We start from the raw sequence: 17,956 nt of genomic DNA on the forward strand, positions 1-17,956 counted from the left end.
TAAAAAAAAAAAAAATCTTCATGACCTAGATAACCACGATGGTGTGATCACTCACCTAGAGCCAGACATCCTGGAATGTGAAGTCAAGTGGGCCTTAGGAAGCATGACTATGAACAAAGCTAGTGGAGGTAATGGGATTCCAGTTGAGCTATTTCAAATCCTAAAAGATGATGTTTTGAAAGTGCTGCACTCAATATGCCAGCAAATTTGGAAAACTCAGCAGTGGCCACAGGACTGGAGAAGGTCAGTTTTCATTCCAATCCCAAAGAAAGGCAATGCCAAAGAATGTTCAAACTACTGCACAATTGCATTCATCTCATGCACTAGCAAAATAATGCTCAAAATTCTCCAAGCCAGGCTTCAATAGCACATGAACTGTGAACTTCCAGATGTTCAAGCTGGATTTAGAAAAGGCAGAGGAACAGAGATCAAATTGCCCACATTCGTTGGATCATAGAAAAAGCAAAAGTGTTCCAGAAAAACGTCTATTTCTGCTTTATTGACTATGCCAAAGGCTTTGACTGTGTAGATCACAATAAACTGTGGAAAATTCTGAAAGAGATGGGAACACCAGGCCACTTGACCTGCCTCCTAAGAAATCTGTATGCAGGTCAAGAAGCACAGTTAGAACTGGACATGGAACAACAGACTGGTTCCAAATCAGGAAAGGAGTACGTCAAGGCTGTATACTGTCACCCTGCTTATTTAACTTTTATGCAGAGTACTTTATGGGAAACGCTGAGCTGGATGAAGCACAAGCACTTGCTCTTTGGAAGAAAAGCTATGACCAACCTAGATAGCATATTAAAAAGCAGAGACATTACTTTGCCAACAAAGGTCCATCTAGTCAAGGCTATGGTTTTTCCCAGTGGTCATGTATGGATATGACAGTTGGTCTATAAAGAAAGCTGAGTGCAGAAGAATTGATGCTTTTGAACTGTGGTGTTGGAGAAGACTCTTGAGAGTCTCTTTTATTGCAAGGAGATCCAACCAGTCAATCCTAAAGGAAATTGGTCCTGGGTGTTCATTGGAAGGGCTGATGCTGAGGGTGAAATCCAATACTTTGGCCACCTGATGGGAAGAACTGACTCATTGCAAAAGATCCTGATGCTGGGAAAGATTGAAGGTGGGAGGAGAAGAGGACGACAGAGGATGAGATGGTTGGATGGCATCACCGACTCGATGGACATGAAATTGAGTAATCTCTGGGAGTTGGTGATGGACAGGGAAGCCTGGCATGCCGCAATCCATGGGGTTGCATAGAGTCGGACAGGACTGAGTGACTGAACTGAATTGGATAAAGAAAAAACAGATTTATTAGTGGAAAATGAATATAAATCTGAAAGTCATTTTATCCTCTAATCCTCCTGAAATCATTTCCTAGAGTCATCCTCTCTGGTAGGGAAATCGTGTTTTAGATATTTCTTGGAGACATTTATTTGGACATGGAATTAGTACTGTGGTAAAGATGTTTACCTAAGCCAATAACACTGCAATTATGAACTGAAAAACATTTTACTCTGAATTTTCTGTTATATTTACTGCTAATAGTCAAGGCAAATTGGACCATACAGAGATAGTATCTGAGCCTGGTATTTGCAAGTTTATTTTTTATTAGTTTTTTTTTTTTTTTTTTTTTTTGCCACTCTGTGCAACATGTAGGATCTTAATTTCCCTCGGCAAAGGAAGCTTGGAGTCTTAGCCACTGAACCACCAAAGAAGTCCTTATTAATATGCGGGGTCTGTAGCTCAGTTAGTAAAGAATCTGCCTGTAATGCAGGAGACCCAGGTTCAATCCCTGCATCAGGAAGATCCCCTGGAGAAGGAAATGGCAACCCACTCCAGTATTCTTGCCTGGAAAATCCTATGGACAGAGGAGCCTAGTTGGGTACAGTCTATGGGGTCACAAGAGTCGGACACGACTTAGTGACTAAATTAATCAACAACATGGATTTTATGTATTCTGTTTCACTGCCAGGCATGCATTCTGGTTGTTGTAACCAACAAAAAATGTAAAAGAAGATCCATTTACTTCAGAACATTTCTAAGTACCTAGAGCATCTCTGGGTTAGATCTGGGGAAAGTATAGCATTTACCAGAGGTCTGGGACATTTAAAGGAGAAATTTCTCATACATATGATTCTAAACTGCATATGCCTGAATGGATCTGCTTTTTAGTTATCAATGGACTCCACTAACTTAGTCCATTTCGTGAATGCTCAAGGCGATTTTGTTTTGAAATGTCCAAGGAGCGCTTTAGTGAAATGCATTCTTTGTGTCCAAACAACACTGAAAAAGAGCTGCTGTCCTAAATGGATCCTTGACCCTATAATCAAGATTATCTGGGCCCTTTTTTCCCCTCTCGAGGCAACAGCTTGTGTTTTGTCATGGAAAAAAAATGAGAACAATTAGAATGTTTTCTAGATTAGATACCAGGTGTCGGAATACAGAAGATGTCTGTTCTGGCAGACTGATTATTTTTCCAATGCTAAGTACAGTCCAAAGTTTCGGGTTTACAATTCTCGCCTTCCCAGGGGCCACGACAGTTTCCCTGAAAGTTCCATACTCAGAACCTGAAGCTAGCACTATTTTAATACAGCCTCAACATACGGGCAAAGTTCTGTTTCAAAGGTCAGACTATAATGACACAGGAAGAACCAACTTCTAGGAAGATATAAAGTCCTAAGGCCATATCTGAATGGTTCTCAAGCTGATATTCTGAAGGGAAACTTGCATTTACTTCTGTTTCTTTTTTCTGAATTTGATTATTAGTGAGGCTAAGGGTGCTGGCCTCAAATCAAAACTCAGCCCTGGTGGCTTTGGAAGCTCCGGAGCACAGTTGGGTTCAGGAGATGTAGCTGGCCTGTGAGGTAGCTAGAGAAGTCATCACAGGTTGTGGTGTTACTGTGTGGCCCGATTCTGATGACCTGGTGAATTTTCAGAAGAATGTTGTATATGGGATGAATCATGGAGATATTAATTCACTGGACACCAGAGGTGGGAAATGTTTAAAAAGCCAGGGAAATGTTAAAATCTAAAAATAGAAATTATAGGTTACAAAATAAGAGAAATAAACCTAAAAATAAAACAGTTTCAAAAAGATGATGAATGCCTTCTTAGAATTTAAACAAACATGATATATATTATGGATGAGATGTCCATGTACATTAATGTGTTTGATATGATGTGTAACAGGATGTCCAGAGTAAGAGGATTTGGGGCCAGTGGAGCTCTGAGTGTGAGCCTGGTCCTGGAGAATACTGAGGGCAAGCAATAGATGCTTCTGGGTTTAAATAAACACAATTTTTTTCTGCTTAGAAGTTTGTCATTTCTGGTTTTGCTCCCTAGCAAGAGATGCTAGCAATACTAACTAAAAGAAAACTTAAATTTCATGTGGTAGCAACCTAACAGTGTCTTCAAATTTCCACCATTTTTAGGCTAAGCATGATAATTCCAGCTGAACCTGTCTCTTTTATTTAGAGGATTGGCTGTGTGACTTCAGAGAGGAATTTTGGCAAGACAAAAGTGGTGATTCTAATCCTGGTAGCAATCTTTGGGCTCTCAACAGCTCTTTGTATGGGTTCTCCCCTTCCCCCTTTTAAAACTTGCAATTAACCCTGGTTTAGGCGGCTTTTTATTGAAATTTACTTGAGGGACCCATAATTTAAATGTACATTGGGAAAAAACAGAGACAGAAACTAGGAGTTTTGCCAGACACCTGGTAACAACTCTATATTATCACAGAATCTTCAAGTTGGAAGGACTTTAGAAATCTTCCTGCTCAGCAACCCCCTGCTCTACAAATGAAGGAAGGAAGGCTCAGATAAGAAATGACTTACTAAAGTCTTGGAGGTAATCTGAAGCAGAGGCGGGATTAGCAAGGAGGCTCTTTGCTTTGTCTCTTACTCCATGCTGAGAGTGGAAGGAAAAATAAAGTCCACTCAGGTGTGGAAATGCTTTCTACTAAGATTAGAGGAGAACAAATCACTGGGATTTTTCTTTTGAAATAATGATTCAGAGCTAACTGCAAAGAGTATACAAGATACAGAGAAACAATAGACTTCTGGGGCCAACTGTTTATATTGTGGCTATATACCAAGTGTGTGCAGGCACGGAACCTTTCGGTTCTGCCTGTTTAATAGTTGTACTTGATCCTAAGATCTCCCCAGCCATATTCTGCTAGGTTATACACCTTACAATTTGTGAAATCTCCTTTTATTAGTGTGAGTGGAACCTTACTGTATATAGAGAAGAGCTGGTTAATGCTTTGCTAAGGGAATCTCCAGTCATTTACACTCATTGCTAACATGTGAATAGTGAAACTATTCACAAATATTGCAATATTATTCACAAAAAATGCAACTTCTAAAAATGAAAAGCATTTTGTAATATGAAATATTATTTATGGGTGAATGGATAAAGAAAATGAAGTATTGTACACATATAATAGAATTATATATGTATTTAAGCAAAAGAATATCAGTCAGCCTTAAAAATGAAGGAAATTTTGCCATTTGCAACAACATGGGTGAGTCTAGAGGGCATTATGCTAAGTGAAATAAGTCAGACACAGACAAATATTTCATGTTCCCACTTAAATGTGGTGAATGTTAAAAACAACTCCCCTTCCCCCATAGAGAACGAAGAGCTACAGAGATTAGAATTGTGGTTACCAAGGGCTGGGACATGAAGGAAAAGGAGACATAAAAAAGTAGAATGATAGTTGCTAGAGGCTGGGGAGAGGGGGTCCTGGGGAGAGTTTTTGTTTAATGGTACTGAGTTTCAGTTTTGCTAGATGAAAACTATTCTGGAGATGGATGGTAGAGATGGTTGTACAACAACACGAAGGTACATAATACTACTGAACTGTATACCTAAAAATGACTATGATAGTGAGTTTTATGTTACGTGTATTTTAATACAATAGAGAAAAATATTATCATATGCAGTTCCCCTATATTTAATTTTTTATTTCAGCTTTGTAATAGCAACAGCCAGGAGTTGGCAAATCCTTAAAACTCTTCTCTTGCAGATAAAATATCAAGGAGTAAACTTTAATTTTAGGAATGTCAGTGGAGGATTTTAATATGCAGCTTTCAGCTCCTCTGTCTTGAGGCCATTCCATCAGGCCTATAGTTTGTAATCTAGTGCTTTATCGACTGTTTTGTTCCAATGCTTCTGCACTTTTTCCATTAAGTGTTAAATTGATTTGGATGCCTCACTTCTGCCTTTTCCTAAAGCATATCTTTAGGTTTCAGTGATGGAAAGCCTGGAAGTTCTCTGCTGGGGCATCCTCTTGCTTTCAAACCCTACCTGTTATTTAGGCGACAAAAATATAATTCAACAGAGGGAGATGTTACTCAGGGCTAACAGTCTGCTTTTCAGAGACATTCTTCGCAAAGTACTGACAGAATGCCTGCAAACTCTGGAGCAGAGCTTGGGGAGATGGATTTCATAAGAGGCAGCGTGTTTTCTTCAAAAATCTCTTCGGCAAACCCAAATTATCTTTTACAGACTGGAAGATAACAGTTTAACTAAGATAAAAAGCTATAAATGGTTATTTATCTACAAAGGCTATTACTTTTGTACCAGGACATGATTTTCCACTAAGCCCGAACCTGTTCCAGAGAACTTGCTGATTTCTTTCCGTTGAATGAAAGTGCAGGGCTGTTTTTTGCCAATATAACAGTGCTTCCTTTGCAACAAACATCAGAAAAAAAAGCCTGGGTTTTTTATACTCTTGTCCCAATGTAAGTTGTTTTTATGGCACAATGGATGACACAGTTGTCCTCTTCCTTGTGTCTTTAAAAGTCACACTTTTTCTAATTTGCTAGGAACTACTCAAATTTTAATTTACTTCATAAACTCAACTGAAATAATAAAATTACTGCTTTTCTGTTCCTGAGGGATTTGGGGCTCTTATAAAAAGCATTTACTGTCTCTGTGACCTACAATTTCCTCATTTAAAAAATGAGAATAACAATAAAATGATCAAAGCATTACTGAGAGTTTTAAATGAAATAATTGTTTTTGACAAAGTATATATTAGTTTCCCATTTCTTCAAATGAAAAACAATTTGTTCAGTTGAAACTCAAGTTGGTTTAAGTTTAGCCCTTGATCATACATTTATGAAAATCTCATGGATACAGATGTTCAATATCTTTCTCCCTATATATGCCAACTATCAGGCAGGTTGGTTCTGTATGTCATTTACAATTATCTTCATCAAACATATTTTCAAAATTTCTTTTCACTTCCATGCAGTGAGAACTAAGCTATAAACTCCAAGAAGTTCATTTTTGAAGCAATATAAGAAAGTTGGGGCTTCCCTGATGGCTCAGCAGTAAAGAATCTGCTTGCAGTGCAGGAGACTCAGGTTCGATCCCTGGGTCAGGAAGATCCCCTGGAGGGCGAAATGGCAACCCACTCCAGTATTCCTGCCGGGAGAATTCTATGGTCAGAGGAGCCTGGTGGCCTACAGTCCAAAGTGAGTGAGCATGAGAACATAAGAAATTTAGTCATAAAATAAAGTGGTAAAATCAAGAGACTTATTTATTTTAACCATTTACAGCCATGCAAATAAAGATTAAAATGATTGACAGAACACCTACACTGAAGCAATAAAACATTTAAGTGGCCATTTGCACCCGAGATTAGACTCCACCTAGAAGTAATTTGGAATAAAGTGAGTCAAATTTACCTGTTGACTCATAATCTGGGCAAGAGACTTTCAGTCTTTCCTTTCCTGTAGTTTGCTGATTTCCCTAGAATACTTTCTGCCCTTCAGAATAAGTAGGCTCCTATGGTAACCAGTCAACTAAAGGGACCCCGTTGCCAGGAAAGGTACATGAAACAAAACCAAAACAAGGCAGGCAGGAAGACAGGGGCTTCCCCAGTGGTTGCACTGAGAGATGTCAGGGGAAACACAAAAATAAGATTATGAAACAGCTCAGTGAAATGTTTTAACACTGACAATGGTAGTAATAAAATATGAATTAATATGTGGTAGGAGCTGCATTCTTTTTTTCTCCATTAATACTTTGCTTTTGATCATGTAAACACAGGTTTCTATGACTCTGTCCAATAACTAGCATCGACTGAGAACCAACAATTTTTCAGAAATTTTACATTTAAAAAACTCCTGAGAACCCCCTGACAGGTAAATATGGTCATGCTGCACTTACAGATTCTTTCAAACTCAGTTTAATGACCAGCCTTCCTGGATGACTCTTCACCTAGGTCCCTCAACCAACATGGTCCAATAAAATTCTCTTTTTATAGCACATGATATATTTGTTACACAATGAATGATCATGACATTTAAAGTTTAAAGTTCATGGCCTGCTGGCTCATAGAGGGGGCAGGCAGCATGTGTTGTTCCCAGCTCTATGTCCCCTAGAGTCTAGGATAGGACCTGGTACACAGTGAATGCTCAGTGGCCACTGGAATGACTGACATGAGAAGAGGGAAGTGGCTACATTGCACACAACTGCTGAAATCACAGCAGGGCCTTTCCACTAAAGACTCTGCCTGAGATGCTCTTCCTGCCCTACAAACTTAGAACTTGCCTGAAGAGTACCTAGGTGTTCTGTACTATGAAGTACTAATGACATTTCAGTAATCTAAAAGGAAGGAATCCTATCTTTCATTTTAAGACAGTTTCTTGGCACATGGTCTGTAATAATAAATAGGTTGATGACAATAATAACAACAACAGTAATGAATTACAAAAATATGAGAGAGCTGCACTCCTAACCTCTAGTGGCAAACAAAGATTTCTCCCAACTTTTCCTCATATTTTACTGACTTTTAAAAAAATTTTTTTCCAGTGAATTTCTATCATAATTATATATTTGTCAGTTTTTTCTATTAGACAACAGGCATTTTGAGGGCAGTGACCCTATCGTCTTTTCTCCATATTCCCAGTGTAGATTCTTGCACTTACAGAGCAGCACCTCAATACGTACTTGTTAAATGAATGAACTATGTTGCCAGCTTTCTTATGACTGTGCATGCTTGTTATAGTTACTTTCCTCTTTATTTGTATCTGTCAGAATAGTCCAAATTATGCTGTGATAACAATCCCCAAATTTCAAAAATTATTTCTCATTCGCAGTATCAGGGTGAGTTTTACTTATCACAGTCACATAGTGCGTGCATGCTAAGTCGCTTCAGTCACACCTGACTCTTTGCCACCCTATGGACTATGGTCTACCAGGCTCCTCTGTCCATGGAATTCTCTAGGCAAGAGTACTGGAGTAGATTGCCATGCCCTGGGGGATCTTTCCAACCCAGGGGTCGAACCCTTATCTCTCGTGTCTCCTGCATTGGCAGGCGGGTTCTTTACCAGTAGTGCCACATAGGCAATCACATAGGGACTAAAGTTAAAGGAAATTCCAGCATCCATGACACTGCCCTTCACTCACTAAGCTTCAGAATCCACAGTAGGAGACGTGAAAGAGTTGGCAAGTCAAACACAAGCCGTAGAAAGCCTAATCCAGGGTGCGATTCACATTCCTTTGGCCAGAACTATCACATGACCGCACCTATCTTCAAGGGGGACATGGAAATGACTAACCCAAAGCAGAGAAGAATTTGACCTTGGTGAACACTTGATAACTCCTGTCACACAACCAGACACTATGGCTTCAGGTTTTGTGAAAGAAGGGAAGAAGATGGCAGATAAGAGGTTTAAAGAAAGAGAATAGAATGTCCAGAAAGGAAAAAAAAAAAAAAAAAAAAAAGATGTTAAAAGGACAAAGAAAAAAATCTCAGCTGCAGGGCTCTTCTGGCTAGGTCACGTCCTGTTCTGAGGCAGAATTTAAGCCCTCAAAAACAAAAAAAACAAAAAAAAAAACCAGTCTTATTTTCTCAATACCTCTCTATTGCTCATCCACATGACTCATTAGTAAGTTGATTGTTCTTATACCATTATGGATCATGTTTCACTTAGAAGGATAATCACTAAGGTTTCCTGGATCATCTCTCATGCACAAGGCACAGAAGTATAAAAACATCTGCCTTCAACTTTAGGGAGGTGTAAACAATTAGGAAATAAACAGAGCTGTCTCTGACACTAAAATACATTAATATTCTCTTCCTTATCTTTCTCTGTCACTATTTAAAGTCTCTTACTATTTTCCTTCCCTGTTAGGGTAAACACCACAAAGGAAAGAATTATGGGTGTCTTATTTATGGTTGCATTCCCAGAGTCTACAAACACAAGGCACATAGTTAGTGCTCAGTAAATATTTGTTCACCCAATGGTTTGAAAGGGACAACTTAGGGGGGACAAACAACAACACTTAAACTAAAGGTTAGTTTAGTTTCCTGAACTGGGCCCTTTGAAAAATTACAGAAATACTGAAGTTGCCATTCTTCTGATTTGTTGAGTTGTAGGCAAGTTAAGAAGGAAAATGGTTTTTAATATTTGGGTTCGTCCTTGGTAAGATCTGCCCAGTCATTTTTTTCCATTTGGTAGTTGGGAAGTCCCAGCAGGATAGCTTATGGCTGGCAATCAATTAGTTGTGAATTTACTTTTAATCTTTAGCAAATGTCCCTTGTGAACAAGCACAGGATGCATCATAATTATCATCAAGTACTATTTCTTCAACTCCTCTGTGTGCCTGGCAAAGTACTGTGCAAAACAGGGACAAAATATAGTTCTAATCTAAAGCTGACAGAGCAAATAAAGATCACTAATTTTTTACTCTCTTAAAAATAATTATTTATGCAAAGGGGTGATTTTCATATTCTCTGATAAAATGCTTCACAGAGGCTATGAGTTTTAAAGATTCTAAAAGAAAGAGGAATGATGGTAGTGCTTACAAATGACCAAAGGGGTTCTTTGATAACTCTACAAGTTGAATAATGAGCAAATAATCTGATTACCAGGGGGTGATGATAGATTGCTAAAGAGAAAAGAGAGGAACATTTTTGGTAACATACTGGTATTTCTGTATGCTCATTTAACTGTCTAACTGCTTTAGAGTTGATCTCAAATATATATTTGATAGTCATTATATAGTTAATTATCAGGCTCTTTGATTTATTAAGAAATGAGGAAAGGAATAGTATCTATGTTTGTTATACACAGAAACCCTTTCCTTATTTCCAATCAGGAACAAACATCCACCTGGATTGAAAATAAACTTTTGAAAATATACCTCTACTTGATACAAAAAAATTTTTGGCGGCATTGACTTCTATCTATGAAAAAAGTGAAAGTTACTTAGTCATGTCTGACTCTTTGCAATCTCATGGGCTGTGTAGCTGTCCATGGAATTCTCTGGGCAAGAATAGTGGAGTGAGTTGCCATTTCTTTCTCCAAGGCACCTTCCTGACCCAGAGATTGCGTCCATGTCTTCTGCTCTGCAGGTGGATTCTTCACCATCTGAGCCACCAGGGAAGCTCCATCTGTGAAAAGATATTCTCCAATTTAAAATTTATTGGAATGCCTTTACTTGAGAATAAATGGATATTTGACTTTTAACTGATTTCTAACATTTGAATAGAGGGTTATTTTTGCTTTCTTCACCTATTTGTTTGTGTATGTGTGTGTTATATAGATATCAACTAATTTACTGGCTGAAGAGACTGATAATGGGTATTATTATGATATTGTATCTGCATTCATAGTCCCAAAGATATTTCTTGGGCAAAAATACCTGGGAAACATTCAGTTCAGTTCAGTTCAGTCGCTCAGTCATGTCCGACTCTTTGCGACCCCATGAATCGCAGCACGCCAGGCCTCCCTGTCCATCACCAACTCCCGGAGTTTACTCAAACTCATGCCCATCGAGTCGGTGATGCCATCCAGCCATCTCATCCTCTGTTGCCCCCTTCTCCTCCTGCCCCCAACCCCTCCCAGCATCAGGGTCTTTTCCAATGAGTCAACATTAATAATTAGTAAAAAGCAAGTAATTAAAAAATACTCATTAATAAAGGACTATCATCATTTCTTTTCCCATTTTTATCCTCTTGATAATCAAAGCTCACTTTTGCTATGTGCAAGGGGAATACCTATACTTTTTTTTTTCCTGTCCCTGAAAAAGGATCAAATTTAACATAACTGTAGGTGTCCTATAAAGAACAGGCTATCCTGGGGCTGGTTCCATATACAATTAACTCCAGAAAAATCATGAAGGTAAGAATGAACAGAGTTACCATGTTTAACAGCCCCAGGAAAAGAAAAAGATGAATAAATTGTTTCTCACAACCTAAGGACATAATAAAGAAATACTTAGACTCACTAGAATCTCATATTTCCATATCTTTTTAAAATAAGAAACTTTAAGGTGCACTTTTTTATGTGCAACTGTGATGAGATTTAATACAGAATACAATATTCTGTTATTTCAGAAATATGACTAAAAAGAGAAAAAGATCTGTTTGGAATGAAATAAAGGACACAGCCCAAAGCCATACAATGGCAAATATGTGTGAATGTAAGCACATTTTAACTTTTTCCTTAAAATTAGACTAATGGCTGAAAGTCAGCTGCTCTGCTTCAGGGGTGTAGTTTCCTTGCTCCAGTATGTGACTCTGAGGTGACCTTCTCCAATTTACAAAGGGAGAATCTCCCCACCAGCTTACATTTTTCTCCACTCTTAGGCGGACAGTGTAGTGCTCAGAGGCAGAAGGATGGGGAAGTAAAAAGATTTAGAGTTCTGGAATCTTTTAGGTTGAAGCTGAATTCCTAACTCTCCCATTTCCTCACCATGTCATCTTGGGTCTGTCCCTTAAGCACTCTGAGCTCCAATTTTCTTATCTGTAAAATAGGAATAACACTATTTTCTTTGTAGAAGTTTTGTGAGAATTAAATGAGACAAAATATGAACTTCTTTTAGTAGAATGACTTGCTACTGTGTCTGGGTACAATGTGATCATTTGTGAGATTTATTTCCTCATTTATTCATTCATTTATTACCAACTTATTTGACAAATATGAACTGAGGTGCTGCTATGTGCAAGTTTCAGTCTACAGGGGTGAATAAGATAGAAATGGTTCCTATTCTTACTTATAAAATTATTGAGGTCAATGACATACAGGTAAACAATTATTACAGTACAGTGAGATGTACTAGATTTCAAGTAACTTGTAAGCAGTATACGGTACTGAAGTTTGAGGACAATTTACTTTTATCTAAATTGACATGAATTGAAAGTAATACTTATTATACTTTTACTTTGATTTATTTACAGTCCACTAAGCTTTTTTTTTATTCTCCTCAAAAGAGGGGAAGGTAGAAACATTATGCAGAAATATATTTTCCCAGGAACATCATATGCTAACCAAGCATGTAGTTAGTATTAAGGAAATAGTTGTTATAATGATGAAGAGATGGTGATGGTGATGATGATGAAGTGCCTTGAAATAATGCTACTGAGAATGCAATTCAGTGTTTTATTGAGACTGAATGTTACAAAAGTTAATTGTAGGACAATCCAAGTATTCTGTGTTTTTCTAGTCTGTAAACTCTAATTACAGAAAGATTTATTCCCCCCTGAAGAAAGCAATATGATTATCTCAATAGATGCAGAAAAAGTCTTCGACAAAATTCAACACCCATTTGTGATAAAAACTCTCCAGAAAGCAGGCATAGAAGGAACATACCTCAACATAACAATAGCCATATATGATGAACCCACAGCAAACATTATCTTCAATGGTGAAAAACTGAAAGCATTTCCCCTCAAGTCAGGAACAAGACAAGGGTGCCCACTCTCACCACTACTATTCAACATAGTTTTGGAAGTTTTAGCCACAGCAATCAGAGAAGAAAAAGAAATAAAAGGAAGCCAGATTGGAAAAGAAGTAAAACTCTTACTGTTTGCAGATGACACGATCCTCTACATAGAAAATCCTAAAGACACCACTGGAAAATTACTAGAGCTAATCAATGAATATAGTAAAGTTGAAGGATATAAAATTGACACACAGAAATCCCTTGCATTCCTGTACACTAACACTGAGAAAATAGAGAAATTAAGGAAACAATCCTATTTACCATTGTGATGAAAAGAATAAAATACTTAGGAATAAATCTACCTAAAGAAACAAAAGACCTATATATAGAAAACTATAAAGCACTGATGAAAGAAATCAAAGATATGACACAAAGATGGAGAAATATACCATGTTCATGGATTGGAAGAATCAATAGAGTGAAAATGAGTATACTGTCCAAAGTAATCTATAGATTCAGTTCAATCCCTATCAAGCTACCAATGGTGCTTTTCACAGAACTAGAACAAATAATTTCACAGTTTGTATGGAAATACAAAAAACCTCGAATAGCCAAAGCAATCTAGAGAAGAATGGAACTGAAGGACTCAACCTGCCTGGCTGCAGACTATACTACAAAGCTACAGTCATCAAGATAGTATGGTACTGGCACACAGACAGAAATATAGACCAATTGAACAACATAGAAAGCCCAGAAATAAATCCATGCACCTGTGGACATCTTATTTTTGACAAAGGAGGTAAAAATATACAATGGAGAAAAGATAATCTCTTTAACAAGTGGTGCTGGGAAAACTGGTCAACCACCTGTAAAAGAATGAAACCAGAACACTTTCTAACACCCATACAAAAATAAACTCAAAATGGATTAAAGATCTAAATGTAAGACAAGAAGCTATAAAACTCCTAGAGGAAAACATACACAAAACACTCTCTGACACAAATTGCAGCAAGATCCTCTATGACCCACCTCCCAGAGTAATGGATATAAAAGCAAAAATAAACAAATGGGACCTAATTAAACGTAAAAGCTTTTGCACAATGAAGGAAACTATAAGCAAGGTGAAAAGACGGCCTTCAGAATGGGAGAAAGTAATAGCAAATGAAGCAATGGACAAAGAATTCATCTCAAAAATATACAAGCAGCTCCTGCAGCTCAATACCAGAAAAATAAACAACCCAATCAAAAAATGGACCAAAGAACTAAACAGACATTTCTCCAAAGAAGACATACAGATGGATAACAAACACATGAAAAGATGCTCCACATCACTCATTATCAGAGAAATGCAAATCAAAACCACAATGAGGTACCATCTCACGCTGGTCGGAATGGTTGTTATCAAAAAGTCTACAAACAATAAATGCTATAGAGGGTGTGGAGAAAAAGGAACCCTCTTACACTGTTGGTGGGAATGCAAACTAGTACAGCCACTATGGAGAAAAGTGTGGAAATTCCTTAAAAACTGGAAATAGAACTGCCATATGACCCAGCAATCCCACTGCTGGGCATACACACTGAGGAAACCAGAATTGAAAGAGAAACATGTACCCCAATGTTCATCGCAGCACTGTTTACAAGAGCTAGGACATAGAAGTAACCTGGATGTCCATTGACAGTTGAATGGTAAGAAAGTCGTGGTACATATACTCAATGGAATATTACTCAGCTACTAAAAAAGGATGCATTTGGATTACTTCTAATGAGGTGGATGAAACTGAAGCCTATCATACAGAGTGAAGTAAGTCAGAAAGAAAAACTCCAATACAGTATACTAATGCATGTATATGGAATTTAGAAAGATGATAATAGTGACCCATATGTGAGACAGCAAAAGAGACACAGATATAAAGAACAGACTTTTGGATTCTGAGGGAGAAGGCGAGGGTGGGATGATTTGAGAGAATAGCATTGAAACATGTATATTACCATGTGTGAAATAGATGACCTGTCCAAGTTTGATGAAACAAGGCACTCAAAGTTGGTGCAGAGGGATGGGATGGGGAGGGATGTGGGAGGGGGGTTCAGGATGGGGGACACATGTACACCCACGGCTGATTCATGTCAATGCATGGCAAAAACCATCGCAATATTGTAAAGTAATTAGCCTCCAATTGAAATAAATTTATTTTTTAAAAAAGAACTAGAAGATGTATCCAAAGAATACTCAGTGTAGAGTGACAAAGATAGAAGACAAAAAGAAATGTGAAATTGAAAAAAAACTGATGTTTTAATGTGTATTTTATAAGCTTCTCTGAAAAATAAAATGAAAGGGAAAGTTTTAAGTAACAATTGCAGAACAATGTAACTAAAGCAAAAACTGAATATAGTAATTCAGGAATTAAAAACATAAAAAGTTGAACAAAATATTAAAAACATAAAAGTTGAACAAAACAACATATTCATAATCAAGGAAGTTACAATTCTGTATATCAGGGTAACATAACCTTCTCTGTGCCTTTATTCTTAAAAGGTACTCGAAATTGCTCCTTATAAGGTAAAAGCTATTCATTGATTTACTAAATACTGCGTCATGAATTTGAAGCTACAAAATAATAAAGATTTATAAAACAAACAAACAAAAAAGAATATCATTGTATTAATAGATGTTATAAAAGAAATTTTGGAAACAGAACCAATATTCAGAAAATGTGCCCTTTTAAAGGAGATTATTCGAGGGAGGAGCCAAGATGGTGGAGGAATAGGACGGGGAGACCACTTTCTCCCCTACAAATTCATCGAAAGAACTATTGAACACTGAGCAAACTTCACAAAACAACTTCTGATCGCTAGCTGAGGACATCAGGCGCCCAGAAAAGCAGCCCATTGTCTTCAAAAGGAGGCAGGACAAAATATAAAAGATAAAAAGAGAGACAAAAGAGCTAGGGATGGAGACCCGTCCGGGGAAGGGAGTCTTAATAGAGGAAGTTTCCAAACACCAGGAAACCCTCGCACTGGCGGTTCTGGGGGAAGTTTTCGAATATTGGAGAGCAACTTAACTGGGAGGAAAAATAAATAAAACCCACAGATTACGTGCCTAAAAGCAACTCCTAGCAGAAAAGTACCCCAGATACCCGCATCCGCCACCAGCAAGTGGGGGCGGAACGGAGAGGAGAGGGCGGCATTGCTTAGGGTAAGGACCAGGCCTGAGTGCCCTGAGGGCAATCGGAGGGAGCTTTTGTGAGATAGCAACTTAAACTGTGGGACAGCAAAAGAGAGAGAGAAAATTAACCGGCCCAAACACACTGCCGGCCGTTCGCAGAACAAAGGGACTGAGCAAGTCCAGAGGAGCTAGCTGGCTGCAGACCAGCCCATCCCTCCTGCCAGAGGCAGGAGGCAGGGGGGAGGGGAAAGGGGCAAACTTGGCCCCAGAGACGGCATCCCCTACCACACTGCAAACAGGCCTCCAGTTTCTAACCAAAGACTTCCTGAGATTCTGGATGGTTGACATCTGCCGGGAGGGTCACGGCTAAACACAAGGCACACGCACCCGACCAGCATGGGTGGGGACTGAGGCTGGGGCCGCGGAGGGGAGAAGGCTCACGCACCCGGGGAGAGTGTGCCCATCAAGCTCCTGGCTGCCTGAGCTGCTCCGACGGGGAAGGCACAAAACGCAGGCCCAACCGAATCCACGCTTTTGTGGAGTACCCAAAAACTGGAACCGCATGCAATGCAGGGCCCGCTCCATATAGAGCAGCCGGGAGCCTGAGCAGTGTAGATGGGGAAAGCACACACACCCGTGAGCGGGGGCAAACCCAGTGTGGCCGGAACACTGTGAGTGCTCCCTACGCACAGCGATATCTGCCTGCAGCGCCCCTCCCTCCCCGCAGCAGGACTGAACTAGCAACCTGAATAAGAGACCACCTCCACCCACCTGTGTCAGGGCGGAAATTAGACACTGAGGAGACGGCAAACAGAAGCCAAATACACAAAGGGAACCGCTTCAGAAGGGACCGGTACAACAGATTAAAAACCCTGTAGGTAACACCGACTACACCAGAAGGGGACTATAGATATTGAGAAGTGTAAGCTGGAACAAGGAGCTATCTGAAACTAAACCAAACCCACACTGACCGCAACAGCTCCAGAGAAATTCCTAGACATATTTTTATCTTTTTTTTTTAATTAAAAAAATTTTTTTTCTTTTCTTTTCTTTTTTATTTTTTCTCTTTTATTTTCTTTTAAAATTCCCTATTACTCCCCCATTACTCCTTAACTTTCTTTTAAAAAAATTTTTTTTTTCATTTATTTTTATTAGTTGGAGGCTAATTACTTTACAATATTGTAGTGGTTTTTGTCATACAATGACATGAATCAGCCATGGATTTACTCCTTAACTTTCATTTTCATATATTTTTATGATTTTTTTAATTAGGAAAAATTTTTTTTTCTTTTTTTTTTTGTTTTCTTTTCTCTTATTTTCTTTTAAAGTCCTCTATTACTCCTCTACTACTCCTTAATTTTCATTTTCATTTCACTATAACCTTGCAAAAAAAAAAGAGAGAAGCCCTATTTTTAAACTGAACTTCATATATATTTCTAAAATTTTTTGTGTTTTGTTTTTGTTTTTAATATTGTATCTTTAAGAGTCTAACCTCTACTCTAGATTTTTAATCTTTGTTTTTCAGTATGTGATATAAATTTTGGACATTTAAGAATCCAATATTCAGTTCCCATTTTTATTCAGGAGTGTGTTGATTACTCTCTCCCACTTTTGACTCTCCTTTTCCTACCTCAGAACACCTCTATTTCCTCCTTTCCCCTTCTCTTCCCAATCCAATTCTGTGAATTTTTGTGGGTGTCTGGGCTACAGAGAACACTTTGGGAACAGAGAACTGTGTAGATCTGTCTCTCTCCTCTTGAGTCCCTCTTTTCTCTTCCTGCTCATCTCTATCTCCCTCCTCCCTCTCCTCTTTCTCATGTAACTCTGTGAACCTCTCTGAGTGTCCCTCATGGTGGAGAATCTTTTCACCATTAACCTAGAAGTTTTATTATCAGTGCTGTATAGTTGGAGAAGTCTTGAGACTACTGGAAGAATAAAACTGAAATCCAGAGGCAGGAGACTTAAGCCCAAAACCTGAGAATACCAGAAAACTCCTCACTACATGGAACATTAAGTAACAAGAGACCATCCAAAAGCCTCCATACCTACACTGAAACCAACCACCACCAAAGAGCCAATAAGTTCCAGAGCAAGACATACCAT

General features: G+C 38.4%; 1 long non-coding RNA gene across 1 annotated transcript in view; it reads left to right on the forward strand.

The window, feature by feature from the left end:
* LOC133044188 (uncharacterized) overlaps positions 1-7,069 on the forward strand; it is a 61,242-nt gene extending 54,173 nt beyond the window's left edge. Inside the window, exon 5 of the long non-coding RNA XR_009689897.1 lies at positions 6,266-7,069. This is a non-coding gene — a long non-coding RNA (uncharacterized LOC133044188). The remainder of the gene's footprint in view (positions 1-6,265) is intronic.
* Positions 7,070-17,956: the final 10,887 nt, after the last annotated feature.

The sequence above is a fragment of the Dama dama genome, chromosome 3 (genome assembly GCF_033118175.1).
Source record: "Dama dama isolate Ldn47 chromosome 3, ASM3311817v1, whole genome shotgun sequence".
Taxonomy (NCBI): domain Eukaryota; kingdom Metazoa; phylum Chordata; class Mammalia; order Artiodactyla; family Cervidae; genus Dama; species Dama dama.